Raw genomic sequence first — 19937 nt, 5'->3', positions numbered from 1 at the left:
CACTGAGTGCGCCGAGACGACAACCATTCGTGCCATGAATTTTGGTACGACTGATATTGGAGATGGAGAACTACCCTCTATAAAACCGTCCCAGATACTGGCTTTTGTCAAAGCCCTGGGACTGTATGATGAGTTATGATTCAAGAAAGGGGGACACAATGGATCTGTAAGGTCGAAGTGATTACCCCCCTCCCACTCATTCTAAATTCTAAAATTCTAACTCCGGGCGAGCCTGAAAGGATATGCCTCCCCATGCCATAACTGATCTTCCTCCAAATGCAAGTCATTCGGCGATACATACTCCAGCATATCGTTCGCCTTGTCGTCGCCATACTCTCACACGTCTGTCTGAACATGTCAGACAAAATCGTGCCTCATCGGAGAACAATACGCGGCTCCAATCTTCAATTGTCCAAGCCAAGTGCTCTCGTGCAAAAGTCAATCTTGCAATTCGATGATCACGGGAAAGGGGCGGTGCGGTAGCCATGGTTCGAGAGGATAGTCCAGCAGCGTGAAGTCGCCTCCTAACTATCCACTCACTTATGTTTACATTTCTAACTTCTTGCAAATGATTTCGTAGGGAAACTGCTGTACTCGTTCGGTTTCTTAACACATTACTGTTGTACTCCTTCCTCGTCTCGAACCAGGTCTTCGGGTGAGCAGACCAGTCTCTTCGTACCGTTGAAACATTTCTTGCACACTGGAAAGACTCACACCCAGGTTTCTTCCAGTTTCACGCTGTCCATGGCCTTCTTCTAGACTCGCTACAATTCGTGCCGCAACAACAGGATTTATGGACATTTTACTTAACACAATATCAATACTAACGCAACCAATCCGCAACTGAGAGATAAACCATACATGGAATGCAGAAATACGCTGATAATGGGACTAAGGAATTTAGGAGAGGGGCCCTTTTTTTTATCAAACCTTTGAAAAAACCATAACAACTTTTTTTATCCAAGCGAAATCACGATAAAATCATTGAATTATGTGAGTAAACTATGCCATATTTCGTAAAAATCACTAAAACCCGAAAATTTCAAAAATAATCGCAAATTTGGAGGTGAACCTAATTTTATGCCCGGCAGTGTATTATACAGAGTAAATAAAATTCCCCATTCACCATTAAGATCTTACATTTAAGTAAGGACAATCTTCGGATTGCGACGGGGTTTTTAACAGGACACTGTCTCCTCAACAAACACCTCAGTAGATTGAAGCTAAGAAACAACGGCGAATGCAGATACTGTAGGAAAAATGTAAAAAACCTCTGTAAAACCGTCTCAGGTACTGGCTATTGTCAAGGCCCTAAGCCCATGGCCACACAGACAGCGATTTTTGGGCTTTTTTGAGTGTGAAGAGCTTTTCCGATTTTACCGTTTGAAGCTTTTATTTCGATTTGTGTCCATTAAAAACAGACAAATGAAGCGGCAGATCTCCAGTTTCTATTAAGCTGTTGATTAGCAACGAAAAAGCTCTTGAAATTCCCGACGCGTTCAACAATGAATCCTTTGGGAAAGAGATAGGCAAGATCGGCGCGGTTAGCGTTGAAAAAACCAAGATGAAAGATATGCTAGGATCACTGAAAAAAATATTGTTCATAATATTAATGAACATTGATTATTAACTGTTGTTTCATTGGGACAATGATTTTTTTCATTAATATAATGATTTGTTAATCATAGATCGATGTCCGATTTATTAATACTATAAATCTAATTTCATCAATATAATGAAAATCTGGTTATTAACTTAATGTAAGATTTTCATTAATATAATGAACGCGTTCATTGTTCCAATGAACGCGTTCTTTATTTTAGTGCTGAAACTTTAATAAACACATATTCATTATATTAATGTACTAAATCATTGATTAATGAGTTGTACATTGTGACAATGAACAATGTTATTAATACAACGAACACACTACATTATATTAATGTACGCGGTTATTAATATCATGAATAAAATATTAGGGCTTAAATGTCTGCCATGTTGATCGGTTACTTTGGCACTTTAATAACGTCTGTGTGGTTGAGTTATTCAGTGAGATTTTAGTTTCATTAGAGCGGTAAGTGTTCTCTTCAATATTTGAAATATTTTAAATAAAAGTTCTATCGTATTGTAGTTAATTTGTTGTGTTGTCAAATCAAATTCCGCTGTGTGAGATCTCTTGTGTGGGTATTCATTAAAACAACGGTTTCCAAATATGTTTCAGAAGATAAAAAACAAAAAGAAGAAAAACATAGTAACAAATCGAGGCATGGAACTGATTGTGGTAAATTCGAATGTTATTTTAATATTTGGCATTTTAATTATTTTGATATACGTCTTTTAGAACCGGAAGAAGATGTTGAAACCTGCCTTCAAGCCCTCGCTTGGAAAGTTTGTTGCAAATTCATCTAGACGTTATCAAGTCTAAGGATACAGCTAATATAATGACGAAATGGTCTTTTTATAGAAATCCCTCAGGATATCGACTGGTAAATTATTAATTTTCTTATTATAATTTACCCTAAAATTAATAATAACATTACTCTTCTCTTCGTCGATTCGATTTTTTTAATTTTTAATTTGTATATGCTATATCGAGTTTAATAAATTATTATTAGTTTATTGCACTTGTTTTTTATTATTAATCCCTAATGGAAAAATTTACTGTGCTCGTAAGTAAGTCGGCACTATTAGTAATTTTGTTACCTTTGTAGCTAAGGGCTTGTTCAAATGGAAATCTATTTATAGTAGAATTATTTCAGGTAGTTGGCTGGGAAATGACTATCAATGACATTTCATATCAATGACAGCGATCTTCATCATCGGTTATACGGTGTAACAAGAGTTACTAATAGTGTCGACTTTTAAATGTGTAACAAAATAGATTATGAAATTATTTCATTGTATTAATGATACGGTTCATTAATATAAGGATTTAGGTACATTATATTAATGACATCTGTTCATTGTACCAGTGAATGTGTTCTTCAAATTAATGAACACTGTTTATTAATTATATGAACTTACATTTCATAGAGTTAATGAATTACTTTTCATTATGCCAATGAAATCGTTCATCGGCTCAAAATTAATGATTTAATTCATTATATTAATGAACTTTTTCATTATATTTATGTCGACTTTTGGTTCAGTGATCGAACGTTGAACGGGCTGGGCATTCGACGACAAACGCAATCAACTGCTAGTGCCAGTGGTGTGCGCAAAAATAATAATTATTATTATTTGCCATTTATTTTACGAATTTTAGTTTATTTGTGTATAGATTTTTTATGTTGTAGTTTTGTGGTTACTTGTGTGTTATAATAATAATATAATATAATAAATAATTATAATTAAATAATAGAGTAGTAAATATTACTAATTGCTAACGCATTTTAGGACATGATTTATCAAAATTTTTGATGTAAAACTTCTTTACGCATACTGGTAGTAAAAATTCAAAACCGTAACATAGATATGAGCTAGCGTAACGGCCTTGACACACGAACTAGTGGTAACGAAAAGTGATAACGGCTTAGAAATACGTAGTGACGCGAATGTGTATTTATGGGCAGTCCACGTGTTTATCAAAAATATTGATATTTTAATACAAATTTTGCAATAGTGAATCAAATATTACGTGTAAAAACCTAATTTTATTTTTTTTTATTTTACGCGTTATAATATAATAGTATATTGTGTAATTAATTGGGCGTTATAATATAATAGTATATCGTATTTTATGCGTTATAATTAATAGTTTACTGTGTAATAAGTTTTGAAAAAGGCTCTTTGCACACGGGTGTGACGGTTTATTGTCACACCATAAGTCACACGAGTGTGCAAAGAGCCTTTTTCAAACGTGTTGCACACTATAATTTTTCTACGACTGCATATCCCAAAATAACAAATATTCTTTGTAAATTTACTTAAATTTCCAACAATATTATTTAATGACAATAACAGGTGAACAAGTTTTCTATTTTTTACATTTTTGAAATAACAGTAAAATTGAATTACTTATTAAAATTATAATTAATGGTAACTTTGGAAAAGTTTTTAAAATTAATTATTGAACTATCCCTTATATTTTCATAATTTTCTGTAATAGTCAGAGAATATTCGGACGAATATGATTAGGTCGCTGGGTCATTCCTTGGCAAAGGCTGCAAAGGGATTTTTGAGGGAATGTTGGACGATGATGGCTCGACAGACTTTATTATTTTATTATATACTTGTATTTTGTTTTCAATGGACTCGCCAATATATCCTTCGGCAACGGCACTGGTATGCCAGCCCCCATGGCGCTTCAAAGTTAGTAAGTCACCCCCTGTATTGACTAATATTGTGGCTGACGATCGCCGAAAGCAATGCCCGGTGTATTTTTCTGGATTCGGAAGATTCAGAAATTCGGCGATTTTTCTTGCCATATTTCCTATTTTGTTGGTACCAACAACCTATTTTGTGCATTTACCATTGCGATAATTAAGAAAAAAAACTTTTTTCTGTTAAGACTAAGATATTTCTTGCAAATTTCATAAAAAGTACCTGTAATGGTAAAGGATCTGGGTACTTTTTTTTTGTGTGTTTTTACAATTACTATATTATTTTCTAATTTATTAATATTATTATCTGAGTAAAGTACATTAACAAGCAAATATTTACAGCAGATAAGAACCGATAAAATCCTTTTCAGTGAGAATGTTGGACTTCTTTGGAAGATAATTTTCTGATTTTCGCTTTAGGAAAGCAACCAATTTCATATAATTACCCAAATCGACGTTGTGTTTTATCTTTGCGTCGTACTTTTCAACGTTGAGTATTCGAACCAGATAGTGGCACCAGCTACTGGATACGTGTAAATCTGCCTTTACGGAACCCTAAAAACTGACAAAAAAGTGAACTGAATCAGCCACCTAGAAGTTTTTGGCGCAAATAAAACAGAAACGACAGATTGTTCGCTATATAAATTAGAGCTCGAGTTACCTTTCAAAACGTACAATTTTGTTGAGGAAAATAGATAGAGTATATTGTATTGTTTTACATGAAATTAAAGGCACGATGTTGCGGAATAATATGGTCTCGCGTTCGAGCTAGCGAGAAATTTTACAAAAAGGGTCATGTTAATTAACAATTATTTTTCATGAGAAAATTTGATCCTAATTATTGTACGCAATAAGCAAAAACAACGAATATTTTTATCTCCATTTTATTTAAAAATATATTTATATATTATTTTTGATTAAATATTAGCTGGCCCGGGTAGTTTTGTACCGCTTAACAATGAAGTGAAGAGTGAAGTGAAGTGAAGTGAAGTGAAGTGAGAGTTTTTTTGTCAATATTGATGTACACTGAAAAAAATATTGTTCATAATATTAATTATTGTTTAATGTATCTAATATATATGTATGTAAATAATATCAAATATGTTTCAGAAGATAAAAAACAAAAAGAAGAAAAACATAGTAACAAGTCGAGGCATGGAACTGATTATGGTAAAGTCGAATGTTCTTTTAATATTTGGCATTTTAATTATTTTGATATACGTCTTTTAGAACCGGAAGAAGATGTTGAGACCTGCCTTCGAGCCCTCAAATTCGACAATTTAACATTGGACCCACTTGATGCGACTTGGAAAGCCTGTTGCAAATTCGTCTAGACGTTATCAAGACTAAGGATACAGCTAATATAATGAAGAAATGGTCTTTTGATAGAAATGCCTCAGGATATCGACTGGTAAATTAATTTTTTTATTATAATTTACCCTAAAATTAATAATAACATTACTATTCTCTTCGTCGATTCGATTTTTTTAATTTTTAATTTGTATATGCTATATCGAGTTTAATAAAATATTATTAGTTTATTGCACTTGTTTTTTATTGCCCTAATGGAAACATTTACTGTGCTCGTAAGTAAGTCGGCACTATTGGTAATTTTGTTACCTTTGTAGCTAAGAGCTTGTTCAAATGGAAATCTATTTATAGTGGAATTATTTTAGGTAGTTAACTGGGAAATGATTATCAATGACATTTCATTTCATATCAATGACAGCGATCTTCATCATCGATTATACGGTATAACAAGAGTTACTAATAGTGTCAACTTTTAAATGTATAACAGTAATAAATAGGTTATGAAATTATTTCATTGTATTAATGATAAAGGTTCATTAATATAAGGATTTAGGTACATTATATTAATAAAATCTGTTCATTGTACCAATGAATGCGTTCTTCAAATTAATAAACACTGTGCATTGATTTAATGAACTTAAAGTTCATAGAGTTAATGAATTACTTTTCATTGTGCCAATGAAATCGTTCATCGGCTCAAAATTAATGATTTAATTCATTATATTAATGAACTTCTTCATTATATTTATGTCTACTTTTGGTTCAGTGTACGAATGACTGATTGACAGAATGAAGGAGACCAATAGATTTGATATTACAATTTGTGTTCTATATTTCTGTTCTCATTTCGATTTAAGTATTTCCTATATCGGGTGCGTCTCAAAAGTGACTCACCCCTATAACTTTTTATTTTTGAGATAAAAAAACGAGATTTTGTATGTTAATATACGACATAAATTAAGATTGATTGACGTATTCAATTGTTTCCGGTCGCTTTCTGTTTCACCGGAAATTATTACAACTTTTGATTTTTAAATGGCTCCCTCGGTATTTTTTTACTTTATTCGTTAGAAAATGACACTCTGAATAGAGTGACGTATCATATGTCAACTTTTGATATTTTCGCCTAAAACAAAATTGTATTTTGAATGTTAATCTAGCCATGGCTGTGTAAAAAACAGTAATTTTTAATCAAGGAGCCTTTGAAAAAATAGGTTTGATCGTCTAATGTTTTTAGTGTCTTGTCCTGGCCGGTTAAGAGATGCTCATATCGTATTTTTAATCATATCTCAATTTTTTCAAATGGAACGAAGGTGGCTCATTAGCATATTTGGAAAAGGCATTTTTTTACGAATAATTTGGTACCACGTGTGTCGTCTGTCCCAGATCTCATGTGGACACTCTTTCCCACGTCGCTACGCGTGCTGCTATGTGGGATAGTGTGGCATCGCGTGGCGTGTTGGCTAATGGGTTCCCGCATTTAAGCAAAATGTACCATTATATAGTCCATAATGTGATTTTCCCTGCTCTTATTGGTTGAGACTAAACCCTGTTTTGCCAACCGTGACTAAAACGTGGTATATTCTGCCATATTCTTTCTGACATCATGCAAATGTTTTAAGAACAATGCAGATTACACTAACATGTTATAAACGCCATTGAATGACCACAGAATTATCCTATTTAATATTTGATTGTCTTTTTAGGACCAGCGTGAAATGTTAAGGAAACGCCTATTTTATAAAAATATTGGTCTGACACTTCTGAAAAATTGTTTGTTTGATTTCTGTGTGTCGTGGCGTCTCTGTAACACAGACACAAACATTCCCTACGATCCCAATAATTTACGAATATAAATTATCCACCTAGGATATTTTTTGCTAGTTCGTTACGATTGCTTCTTCTAAAGCTTCTTCTGTACCTGGCAAGTATGAAGCTATGTTTGAAAGATGATGAACTATTTTTGAAAGATTTATACAGGGTGGCGCACCTCATTCGACTCGGTTGATTATACAAAAACGGAAAGTGTAGAAACAAAATATTTTATGGGTGTATGTGGGAAGGTAATGTACATAATTTAAAATTATCTTCAATTGTACAAGGTGTGTCAGAACTAAGATCCATACCAAAGTTGTATTTTTTCTTATGGAACACCAGGTATTTTATTTCATTTTTGGAATTTTGGACATAAAATAAGGTATTTATTATAAGGGTTTAATATGTTTAAATGCTTTGGTTTTTGAGATATTTAAAAATATTTAAATATGAATGCAATGATAAAAATGTTTGTCAGCACCTTGCACATTACTTTTCAGAATTAATTCTTGTGCTGACTTTCAAGCCAAAGAAATAAACCTTACTAAAAAATTTGATTGCTTCCTTAAATATATACAGGGGTATCAAAAATTGCGTCATTTGAAATAACGAAGTTTTGATGTAAAATAAACATTTAAAATATACCAGCAATTTTTGATACCCCTGTATACATTTAAGAAAGCAATACATTGTTTTAGTAAAGTTAATGTCTCTGGCTTGAAAGTCAGCACAAGAATAAACTCTGAAAAGTAATGTATATAATGTACAAGGTGTTGATAAACTTTTTTATTAGAGCATGCATGTTTAAATATCTTTAAATATCTCAAAAACCAAAGCCTCTAAATATATTAAACCTTTATAATAAATGCCTTATTTTATGCCCAAGAATCCAAAAATGAAATAAAATACCGGGTGTTCCATAAGAAAAATATAACTTTGGTATGTATCTTAGTTCTAACACACTCTGTACATTTCAAAATAATTTTAAATTGTGCACATTGTGTCTCTACATATACCCATGAAAAATTTTGTTTCTACATCTTTCCGTTTTCGTATAATCAACCGAGGCGACTGAGGTGCGCCACCCTGTATAATAATGGTCGATCTTCTTTGGAAACTGCGTGATGTTTGTCCCAAAGCCACCTCCATACAGCCTGTCCAATACGGAAAGAACAAAGTAAAAGTTCGCCGTACACTCCAGGCAACCGAATTTAGTCGCGAAAATTCTGAAATCGATGCGTCGCAATCTTCTGCTGTTTTTAGTTCAGCATAAATAATGCTACCTAAAATCAAAACTTCTTTTATACTGTATCGAAATTGATCAGGTAAAATATACGTCAAACCTTCAGATGTCATGTTAGATATCAATTAAAAATGCTAAAGTTTATTCAAACACATAAAAACAACGTCTGTCTAATGAAAACTGCTTGAGAGCAGCGTATAACGGCGGCGTGTTTTTGGGGAAGTTGTCATATCAATCCGTCAATTCTTTTTTATTTTTATCAGGGCAATTGAAAAGATTAATGCCATTCGATCTCAGGCATAATACACCACGTTTTAGTAAAGTTTGGCAACATGTATAGTCTGTCCAACGAGAAGATCCCTGACAGTGATAGATGTGTCTGTCATTTTAATTTGAAAGTAGTTTATTTTATTTTACAAAGAAATAAGTTGGTACAACTGGAACGCATAGCAGGAAATATTTAAAATTTGATTGACAAGATGACAAATGATTACTTCAAAATATTGTGAAAAAAACTGTATAAAACTGAAAAAATGTAATCGAGTTATTTTATTTAATAAAAACGGTATGTGTTAATACAAAACAAACAAGAACAAGACACTACATACCAAAAAAAATATAAAAAAGAACTATTATTTACTTTCAAGCTTTATGAAACTACCCGCATTTATGATTATATTTATCAATATAACTTATGTACAAATACAAATTTGTAATACTCCACAAGAATAAATAAAACAACATAGGTAAATAAAACAAACTATTTTATTAATAATAACACCTACCAAATTTTATACCTTAAAGGTTGATTAATTAACTTTAATCTTAATTTTTTTAAACCAGTACCTTTTGACATTATTTTTCTGCAGTACTAAAATCCATTATTTACCTATCGTGTGATATCGATATTTTACAGCTACTCCAGTTTTTAGTATGTGTTTAGTTTGATCCTTCTACCATATACAAGATGCACTTATCTACGACGAAATGGTATACAAACTTTATCGATAGCAACTTCATTGGTGTATAAGACTTTCTGCCCTGGCAGCGAGTATTAACCATAAACTGTGCTCTGGGTCTACAGTTAATTTTCACTCGATTTTTCCTCCACTTGACTTCAAAAGACACAAAACACACGTAATAATACGAATCAAAATGCATCATATTCCAAAACGCAGGGTATTTAACAAAAGTTGACACAAAATTATAACCTAGAATTTGGCAAGACTTTGACAAGCGTCAAAAATGACAAAAATCTAAAGGCGAGTTCATACGCATCGGCGTCCGTTTGTCGTTCATCGTTCCGTCAAACCAATAAAATTGAAATACGATCTGTCATTTTTTAAATAAACCAATAAAACTGGTTAAAAACAACAAGACACGACGCATGACGGATTTATATTTAAACCCATCCATAGATAACTTAAAAATAATTAGAAACTTTTTTTAGTAAAATAAATAGATTGGTATGGGACGTCATCTGCTTTTCTTCTGTCATCGTCTGTCGAAATCTTACCTGAGAAAAAAAACAGAGTATACCTGCGTTTGGAATGCCTCACGCCAAAGAACCATAGATAAAAGAAAATAATCTTCTATTCAGATCAAAGATTAAGATAGATATGAAATTTAATAGTAAAATTTTGGTCAAAGCGCCCCTCCATGTTCTTAGTAGAGACTACGTTTAACCCAGCGCCTTCGCCTTTTCTGCTGTAAATATTTTTTATGTTTATATTTGATTTCAAAGGATTTAGTTTTAAAGTTACACTGATATATTAGTATATCAGAGTAACTTTAATAAAACATAAGAAATATATATATATATTTTACAGGTTATTAAATATAAATTTTGACTACAAGGTAGAAAGTAAATCACAATATTTGATAAAACTTATAAGTATACCATTTTTACAGTTAATAAATAATAAAACTATTTCTGAATATGGTATTTAAAATTTAGATAGATAGAATATTAAAAAACATACCGGGTATTTGCAGACGCAGGCCCAAATTCAATAAAAATCAACATTTTTCCTGCGAAATCGGGCTTTTTTCACAGAAAAGGTATTTTTTGATTTATCAACAATCATTGTCAAGTTGACAATATACAGGGTGTTTTCTAATTAGTCTAAAAAATTGTGGTGTGATTCCTCATGTGTTTTGAAAACAATTTTTATACCGTATGATCGAAAAAAAACGGAGTCCAGTTGGCTTGGAAATGAACATTTTCCATATAATTTTACATATAAAATGACAGCGATCTTCATTTCATAGCCAACTGGACTCCGTTTTTTTCGATCATACGGTATAACCATTAGGTCTAAAGTACTTCCTTTCTGATCTACAGGGTTTTAAAGATTTTAAAAAAATCGATATTTTGCTTAACATAAATGGTACACTACTGCTTTTTTAAAGAAAATATATTTTTTTCTTGACTGGCCATCCTTTTTCAACAAAATTGATCTTTTGAGTTTTTCTTGTTCATCAAACGGTTGCCGAGAAAAAAATAAATATACTTATTAAGAGCCCGCCTTAAGACGTTTTCTAACGATATTTTATTTTTAAGATTAATTAGAAACACCCTGTATATGCATATCACAGGCAACCAAATAAACTAGTAACCTCTAAAAATTATTGTTCCTACCACTAGCGACATACCGTGTTTTTAGTGAGTACTAAATTATTTTATCAAAATTTCACCATATAAGTTTCCAGGCAATGCCAAAGAACTCACGCTAACGTGGCAAAATGTACCGCATTTTAGTCATGTTTGGCAAAACGCACTAGCGTTTAGTCTCGGGCAATGAGAGCCGGGAAAATCCCATTATAGACTAAATAATGGTACATTTTTGTTCAAAACTTCTTACTTACACTTCTGTTAAACAATATCTACCCAATTTGTTATTTATTAATACCAAGTTGTTAGCTTTTCATCTCGGCAAGTTCTTTTTTGTTACACGACCTTTTATTAGAGGCAATTTCATTGTATAAAATGTATCAAAAGGAATGTGGGTTGTTTGTCGCAATTCGCCATGTCATTTATTAAAAGGTAACCTTAGTTTAAGCACAAGGCGGCATGTGACTTTTTACAGTGTAAACATCGGCGGGGAAAAGGTCAAAGATGAAATTCACCTGAAACGTTTGGCAAAAATCAAATCCGAAATCTTTCAAGTGAAAATAAACATCTTTACGCTACTGAAAATATTCAGCAAAGTAAATAAGCGAAAGAAAACACGGGCGAGAAATTTTTAAACGTTTACGTTTTTAACGATTCCTGAAATGTAACGTACTAGGTATCTTTTTTTCTAATAATGAAATAGTGCGTATTTTTAAATGATTAGGGCCATTTGATCATACTCTGTTCAAGGTGAATTCAGATGGCCGTTTACACCAATTTGCATTTAAACAGCGTTTAAGTTATCACTGATTATATTTTTTCGTCATACTATATTGTTATATTATTATAACATAAGCAAAATCAGAATGGAAAAGATGCATATAACGTCCGCCGGACGTTATCATAACGGCCGGCGGCCGTTAAGTTTCTAAGGTAATCGTAACGTCTGTCACCTGCAACAATGACTATTTATTGTCAGTTGGACTTTTCAAAAATTGGGAAAATAGACCATAGCGAGATGTCGCGAGAAATTCCGTTGGAAATACAGGAGGAAGCGGCTGCGGCTACTCAAAATTATACTTCCGACTATAACCAGAGAGAGATATCAGCAGGAATATGACAATTTTTTGAAGTGGCGGCAGGATAGAAGTATAAACAGCGTAAATGAAGCGGTATTGCTGGCTTATGCTAAAAGAATGTCTGAAATGTATTCTCCTACATCACTGTGGACAAAGATTCCATGCTGAAGCTTGCGTTGAGAGTATATGAAAACATCGACATATCAAGGTAAAAGCCATTATATTCTTCGATATTTAATCATACTCATCTAAATTATATTTGTTCATAGATTTGGTAAACTGTTCATGTTTCTGAGGCGCAAAAACGAAGGTTATTCACCAAAAAAGCCAAAGTTCTGTCGGAGAATGACATAAATAATTTTCTACTGGATGCCGATGATTACACCTGGTTACTCGAAAAATTGTATTGGTGCTTGGTATTCTTGGAGCTTGTAGGCGCAGCGAGCTTTGGTCACTCACAGTTGATGATTTCGAAGATTCGGAGAAAAATATTCTTGTCTCATTAAGAAATACTAAAAATAAGAAAGATAGGAAATTTCTTATTCCAAAAACGGGCCTTCCGTTTGATGCCTATGGTTTATACAAAAATACATCAACCTGCGTCCTCGTAACTTTGACAATCCAAAATTTTCATTGGTTACAAGAAAGGCAAGTGTGTTAAGCAAATCGTCGGTATACATACCATCGGGAGCGTACCGCAGAAAATTGCAAAATTTTTGAACTTGGAGAATCCAGAACGTTATACAGGGCATTCATTTCGTAGATCATCAGCAACCATGCTCGCCGAAAATGGTGGTGATTTACTATCGCTAAAGGAGCTAGGAGGATGGGAGTCTTCAACAGTGGCAGAAACTTACATAGAAAAATCAGTTTCCAAAAGAATGAAAATAACAAATCAACTTTTTCATGATAGCTCCAAAATAATGTGTCTTTAGTGGATACAAATATTTGCCATTCTTCAGTAGCATCATCTTCTTCTATAAAATCTGTAAATCCCTGGGAAGGATTACAGATTTCTAAGAACAACAAGTGCACTTTTAATTTCCATGTTCATTATCATGAAAAATGAATTTTAGTATAAGACATTATGTATTTTTTATCCTTACTTGTGTTATTGTTCAATAAAATTTGTTATTAAATAGTAGTGTTTATTGCTCTAAAAAATCTGCAGTATGACGAAAAATCTAGAACGCAACACGGCCGATAACAAATAACGGCCTTGGCTGCTTATGATCCTCGGCTATCGCCTCGGATCACAAACTTCAGCCCGGCCGTTATTTGTTGTTTATCGGCCTTATTACGTTAATAACTATAATCGATGATTATTTTTGTTACATTTGCACCATGTACAGGGTGGTCAGAATTGGTCTGTTTTAACAGAGAAAACCTATTTCCTGACTAGATAGAGCAAAACCGACATAGATGTCATGGGCTCGATTTCTAAGACACGTTTAATGGCATAAACCCCCTGTTGATATTTTCACTGCCAACTGAGATACGGGGTCTTTTTGAATTTTTTACCATTTTGAAAATTGCCCATAACTTTTTTATTTCGCGAAATTATAAAATTCTGTAAAGACGTTCTTAAGGCACTTTTTTAAGCACAATCCAGTGGCGTAGTGATTTTTTTTCTATGCTTGCCCTTTTTGTCAGAAATAATAAAAAATATAATTTTTTAAATGGAAATCATAGTTGGCTATGAACTTAGAAAAATGCTGGCGGTTAACCATTTCGAACGATGTAAAGTTATGGGTAGCTATTTCTAAGAATGAGAGAAATATTATATTTTTCATTTTTGTATGGAATTGTGCCTTGATTTTGTGTTGACCTAGTTGTCTAATTATTTTTTATTGCAATTTAATATTCTATATTATTATTTATCTGCGTAATTAAAGACTTTTGAAAAGATAAATTAACATTCTATATTAGTTTTAGTGATTACAATTGAAATCCATACAATAAACAAAGAACAAAGCTAAAAAAAAGTATTTTTTGAGTGACGAATATAGTTTTCTAAAAAAACTCATCTAAGATGTTCAAACTGAGCACTTCCTCGTTGAATACATAATAAACATCTTTTGCGCACAGAGTTACAGCGATTTATTAGGCGAACTGGTGTAATAAGTCCAAAAGCTTGCCTAGTAGCCTTCTGCAATTATTCTTCTGTCGTCCAATGGTTCTTCTCTTATATATGTATAAGGTCGTTTAATTTCCCCCATAAAAAAGTCGAAAGTAAAATCACAAGACCTAGCAGACCAAGATATGGGGCCCCTTGTTCCAATCCGATTCTCTCTAAATTCTCCATTTAATGGCGTTTTAATTTTAATTGGCAAAACTAACATAGAATGTTGATTTATCTTTTCAAAAGTCTTTAATTTTGCAGATAAATAATAATATAGAATATAAAATTTTGATAAAAAATAATTGGGCAACTAATATTTCTCTCATTCTTAGAAATAAATACCCATAACTGTATATCGTTGGAAAGGGTTAAACATCAGCATTTTTTAAGTTCATAGCCAACTATGATTTCCATTTAAATAATTATATTTTTTATTATTTATGACAAAAAGAGTAAGCATAGAAAAAAACTGACTACGCCACTTTAAAAGTGCCTTAAAAACGTCTTTACAGAATTTTATTATTCCGCGAAATAAAAAAGTTATGGGCAATTTTCAAAATGGTAAAAAATTAAAAAAGACCCCGTATCTCAGTTGGCAGTGAAAATATCAATATGCAGTTTATGCCATTGAACGTGTCTCAGAAATCGAGCCCATGACATCTACGTCGGTTTTGCTCTATCTAGTCAGGAAATAGATTTTCTCTGTTAAAACAGACCAATTTCGACCACCCTGTACATACAATGAAAGCTTGTTTAGTTAGTCAGCGAATATTCTTGGCAACAAAGTAAATCTCTGATAGGTAGCGAACTTCATATTCGTATTTGTATTTGTACCTTTTCCATGGTTTCAAACAAAGATATCTAAAAGATCCGGCTGCAGGATTATTCCGATCATCGTATTTTTAATCAAAGCCTAATTTTTATATACTAAGGTCTAGCAAAGGTTAGGCTTGGGTCGAGATTTCCGTATGTAAGAAGAGTACAATGCGTTTATAATGGACTGAACAAAGAGAGAAACAGTAAACACGTTGCCAACCGTATGAAATAAACCGAGAAACTGTGCGTTCAGCTTCTATAATTACGTCTCGTGATACTTTATTTGTTTATTTGTTAACACTTGCATTTTTAGTAAAAATAAGTGGAATTGAGTTGGTGTTAGACAGTGGTCGCGCTATTAGAACTCTGAATTCAAAAATCGATATCTCGAAATCTATTACAAATAATTGATTGTAGTTTTTTCGTAGATATTATGTGAAAATCTTTATCGATAAAAAATTACACGATTGCTGAAAATTGCTATGTTCTAAACGTAAACGGATGGGTTGTTTACAATTTTTGAATGGAAAAAAACAACCTTATCGAATTTTTCTTATGTAAACATATTGTAAAAGATCCGCTCTTCAAAATAAAAAAAAGTTTCAATATCTAAAGCGGTTCTTGAGTTATGGCGTGTTATGTGTTAAAAAGTTGAGTTTTTAAATTATCGCGATTACTGACGTTTTCTTGTACTCTCTAAAAAATGACACCTTAAGGATATCCTTATAATTCCATTTCAGATGCTCAGAAACATGTCTAATGTTTTTATCTAGTTATCTTTTCGAAAAAAAGTATTTTAAAAATAAGCGGTTTGCGATCGTGATTTTACTTTACTTGATAGGGAAAGGCGTAACGGCAACGCCGCAACAGTACACCGTCGCATTCCTCTCACTCCGACCACCGCTCCGACTTAATAAGATCCCTATGCGATGTACTTCCACACATGTAAATACCGACCCAAAAGTAACAGTTGCCAGCACTGTATATTTATGAATAGGGGAATATACTTTTAACAGAGTGCCAATCAAAAAGTTGCCACATGTAGGGGTTACCCAGTTCAAAGTTTTTCCTACTACTTAATACGGATCCGGCAATAACGCGTCGGGTATCTGTAGTTACTTACGAATTTTCTATAAAGTGCAAACCTAATGTATGTATTAGGATGTATTTACCCTGTATATTATTGCATTTTTGGCTTCTTTTCTGATCATTTTACATTATCCTAAGATATTATTAAATATGTTTTGATACTGTAAGAGATATTAATAAATAAATAAAATAATATATTGTTTTATTAGGAGTAAAAATGACATCTTTTGTGGCGATGCTGTACGTTAACATACAGGCGAGGCACAAAATGTAATTTTTACTCCGAATAGAACATGCTATTTTTTTTTAAACGCCACAAATAAGTTTTTAAGCAATTTCAAACGTTCCAAATAATATAAAAATATTTAAAAGTCATACCTTGTATGTAAGAATTATATATCGAGAAACTATGGTTACGCTCGTTGAATTTGGCACTTTATGTCAGTTTAATAATATATTTTCGCGTTAAAATGACTTTTTATATTGTCAATCACGTCGCAAAAATTAATACTTTTGTGACGTTTGAAAAAAATATATTTTTTCAGCCTGTCAACAAGAATATTAAAATACAGGACACATTTTTTACAGTTTGGATTAGGCTACATTAACCCAATCCAAACAACTATACTAAGTATTTACTATAGTTAGTCTGCACTTACTTTGCTGTAAATATCGTAATCTTAAACCATACAGGGTGTTCCAAATTCTATGCCAAACTTTCTAAAATAGTTTTTCTTCCTTTTTTTAAATGGAACCGCTAAAAATTCTAAAATGCTTTAAATACAAAAAGTGTTCATTTTTTAATTCTTCACTTAACAAAGAAATAATAATAGGGTGTTCCATTAAAAAAAAAACGAAGAAAAACTATTTTATATTCTCTGAAACATTCTAAGAAATATTAGGTACTTTTTTTAACGATTTAATATTATTAGGTATTTTAATATTACTTTATTGCATTTTCTAATTTAAACTACTTATATTTTAGTTTAAAACTTGTAAAACCCTTCTCTTTATTACAATTTGATTGTTACCAGCAGTATTAAAATATTATTTTTACTAAAATCCCTTATTAATGAAACGCGAAATGCGCCAGAGATTCCTTTACCTATTATATTGATTCTTTGCTTTATTGAAAAATATTTTTGCATTTCCTTTCTAATGAATATTTGCCGTTCCTGATAGAACTTTTTTGCAATAGAAAACTGCATCACAAAAGAGCGTAATTGAAAGAATTTTCCGCAGTCAACCAGATGGAAAATATCACGAAAACAGAATTAATTTGTTTGTTCAAAAAAATAATCATGCATTTATAAATAAGTTGGGTTCTACATACAGAATAGAATATTTTTATAGTGTTAAGAATACAATGATCCTTTGTTGACATTTATAAATGAAATAAAACATTAACTCACCACAATAAATACACCAAAACACTCCTTTTAACACTGGACGCATTTTGCTAACCATGTTAGCACCTTTAGCAGATGATTAAAACTAAACTAATATTTACAAATGGAGCGTCTATACAGGGTGGTGCACCTCATTTGCCGCGGCTGATTATAGGAAAACGGAAAGATATAGAAAAAAAATATTTTATGGGTATATGTGGGGAGACAATGTGGCACAATTTAAAATTATTTTGAAATATACAGGATGTTTCATAACTGAGATCCATACCAAAGTTGAGGGGGTTTTTCTTATGGAACACCCGGTATTTTATTTCTTTTTTAGATTCTTGGGCTCAAAAAAAGACATCTATTATAAGGGTTAAATATGTTTAAAATCTTTGGTTTTTGAGATATTTAAAGATATTTAAATACGCATGCTACAATAGAATAGATTACATACATTACTTTTCAGAATTAATTCTTGTGCTGAGTTTAAAGATGGGGAAGTAAACTTGACTGAAAAATGTTATTGCTTTCTTAAATTTATACAGGGGTACCAAAAATTGCTGATCTATTTTAAGGATTTATTTTTTATAAAAACGTTGTTATTTCAAATGCTATACCCTGTATTTTTTAAATAAATTGAAGCAGATTCAAATGGTCTTGGTCCAAACTATATTGGGGTTTTCTATATCTATCTAGTTCAGATTTTGAATAAAAAACGGGTTTTCAATAAAATCGCAATCAAGATAGCTGGTGTCCATGGCAATTTTCGAGTAACAGTTAAATTTACCTACAATAGTTTAATAAGTAAGTATTTCATCATCAGCATCATTTTATCAAGAAAAATAAAGCAGTATCTGCTAGCGGAACGAATGTTACTAGTGATTTTATTTTGTGCGAAAAATTGCTTCTTGGCCTCAAGGCTCAAAGATATCCAAATAGGAATCTTCCTGATAAGCGTTCGTTTTTGAAAAAATACTTGTCCTATTTAGCAGAGCTGGTAGTGTGGTTTATAAAAAAAGCTATTAGGCAGAAACCTGTCGTTGGAAGTGAAGAATTGGCTATTTTATAGGAAATCCATATACCTATCTACAAGTTATCGTAAAATAAATCAAAGAACTACTTCGTTTGATTTATTATTATTACTTATTCTTGATAGAATAATAAATACATATTTAACAAATATTATTTATTAAACTATTATAGGTAAATTAAATAAAAGTAAACTCGTATAAATTTAAATAAAGTCCATAAACTAATTTCGATTTTTAAAATAGCTATATATAATAACTGCCACTAGAAACTTGCCATGACGAAATTAGCCCTCTTGATTGCCATTTTATTGAAAAATTGTTCTTTATTCAATATCTGAGCTAGATAGGTATGGGAAACCCTAATATAGTTTGAAAGAGCTTTTGAATATGCTTTATTTAAAAAATACAGCGTGTTATATTTGAAATAACGAAGTTTTTATGTAAAATGAATATTTAAAATAGACCAGCAATTTTTGATACCCCTGTATACATTTAAGGAAGCAATAAAAATGTTTAGTAAAGTTAACTTTTTTATTATAATATGCATATTTAAGTATCTCAAAAACCAAAGCTTTTAAACATATTAAACCCTTATAATAAACACCTTATTTTATGCCCAAGAATCCAAAAATAAAATAAAATACCGGGTGTTCCATAAGAAAAAATATAACTTTGGTACGGATCTTCGTTCGTTCTGACACCTCCTGTATATTTGAAAATAATTTTAAATTATGCACATTGTCTCTCCACATATGCCCATAAAAATTTCTGTTTCTACATCTTTCCGTTTTCAAGGGAACAAAAGCCATGGCCAATACGGCCAAGCGTAAAAAAATTAACCAAGCAAATCAAAACCATTGGAGCGCAACAATTAATAAAAGAGACTAAAACAATCGGAACAGAGAACTAGAAGAAATGGGTACATACATATGGGAAGACATCATACCAAAGAATATTTTAATCATACTAAAAAATATTTAGTGCACTTTTAAACTGTTATTACTATATTCATTTTTTTACAGATAACGAATAAGAACCAAAGAATTACCACACACCGAAAATGGCCTCAAACGACAAAATATCTCGTAGTGTTGCTTTGGA

The sequence above is a fragment of the Sitophilus oryzae genome, unplaced genomic scaffold (assembly GCF_002938485.1).
Source record: "Sitophilus oryzae breed Bouriz unplaced genomic scaffold, Soryzae_2.0 scaffold_1178_pilon_pilon, whole genome shotgun sequence".
Classification (NCBI taxonomy): Eukaryota; Metazoa; Arthropoda; class Insecta; order Coleoptera; family Curculionidae; genus Sitophilus; species Sitophilus oryzae.
This window is presented reverse-complemented; position numbering follows the sequence as displayed.